The sequence below is a fragment of the Mustela lutreola genome, chromosome 3, assembly GCF_030435805.1.
Source record: "Mustela lutreola isolate mMusLut2 chromosome 3, mMusLut2.pri, whole genome shotgun sequence".
Taxonomy (NCBI): domain Eukaryota; kingdom Metazoa; phylum Chordata; class Mammalia; order Carnivora; family Mustelidae; genus Mustela; species Mustela lutreola.
The window spans coordinates 24,057,501-24,059,349 of NC_081292.1; positions in this window are offsets into that span (position 1 = coordinate 24,057,501).

Consider the following 1,849-nt stretch of genomic DNA (forward strand, 5'->3'; position numbering starts at 1 on the left):
ATTGCACATCTTCCTTGTCCTCCTATGAATTGTACTGGAGCTGTTCACCCCAGTCCTCTTGGTTTTGATTTAGAATTAGTGGTGAGGAGGGATGGCGATTCTCATTAGTCTTTCAAATCACTGCTTGTACTCATTTTAGCCTTAATTGCTCCTACTCTACTCTGTTGCTTTCTTTCTTTTTTTTTTTTTTTAAGATTTTATTTATTTATTTGACAGAGAGAGAGAGAGAGAGAGAGAGATCACAAGTAGGCAAAGAGGCAGGCAGAGAGAGGGGGAACAGGCTCACTGCTGAGCAGAGAGCCCAATGCAGGGCTCTATCCCAGGACCCTGAGATCATGACCTGAGCTGAAGGCAGAGGCTTAACCCACTGAGCCACCCAGGTGCCCCTACTCTGTTGCTTTCTTAAGACATCACCAAGATCTAGCTCTTAATTTTAGCTCCAGTCCTGCTTCCTTCAGTCCCTTCCCCAGTTGTGAGGTTTGGGAGTCTTCCCTTCATTTTCTTTCCCTGAGCAACCTGCCAGCTTCTCATGCAAATTATCTGATATTTTCATGAGTTATGTTAATTAGAGATTTGGAAGAGAGGCTTTTGTTTCTTTGTTTTTTAATTGGAAGAGAGCAAAGAGTGGTTGCTTTTTTTTTTTTTTAATTTTAAATGTCTGCTTCTATTCTTTTTTTAGCATCTTAATTTTATTTTTTTCAGTGTTCTGGGATTCATTGTTTATGTACCACAGCCAGTGCTCCATGCAATATGGTGGTTGCTTTCTTTGTAGGGGCTGTAGCACTCTAGGAAGGAGGAAGAACTCAAAGAGCAAATTATCCTAACTTTGCTTACAGGAATGGTTTTAGAGCACTGCATGTAGAGAAAGCATTTGTTTTCCAAAATTATTTATTATAGGAATCGATCAGATCACCAGAGCACTGTTACTAGGGGCCAGCTGCTGGAGCTAGAGACAGCTTTGTCACACATAACCCTTTTTTATATTAGCATTCCTGTTAGGGGACTGTAACCCTAATCATCTCTCAGTGGGGGATTTGTAGGTCATCAGTAGGTTAGTTGTTGTCTAGAGAATACAAGAGGGAGGAAGAACATTCAAATAAGATTATTACCCAAACTATATAGCCTTTTTCCTGAGCTAAATGGACTCATTTTAACTTCAGATGGGATTTAACCAGTTAAATTCTTAACGTTTTAGCTATCAGGAATCACCAAGGTACTAGAGAGGAGGATTCGCAGAGTCTGAAGTTTCTAGCTCATTGCTTAACCTGCTGAGTCGTACTGTTTCTTTATTATTTTGTATATAAAACGATGGAACACAATGATGCTGTACTAATGTAGATTCTGCGTCTGCAGGTAGGATCACATGTTGGTGTGATCAGACTGGTAGCAGAAATTAACATAGAAATCTGGCAAGCTAGTTTGTTATAAGATAACAATAACCCTTTCTCTTTTTTTAAAAAATTGCCATCACTGATACACTTTGTTTACTCAGCCAACTTTAGGAAAGCGCTAAGGACATTTCTGAAATAACTCCAGTAGAGAATAAGGTATATTTGTTTCTGTAATGGGGTAGAAAAAACCTCGTGTCGTCAGGAGACCTGATTTGATCCTTGCACTACTTTGTTGTGTGACCTTGAAGAAGTCAGTTGATCATTTTGTTTTAAATTTCCTCACCTATAAAACAAGACTGGAGGTTCCTATACTGACTACCTGATTAACTTATTGTAATGCTAGTGTATGTTATAAACATTTTATAAAGTGAAACAATGCTGTACTGTACTAAGTTGAAATATACTTAAGTGAGAAACACTTTTGTTTCTGTAGCTATGATCTGAAATATTTTTTTTTT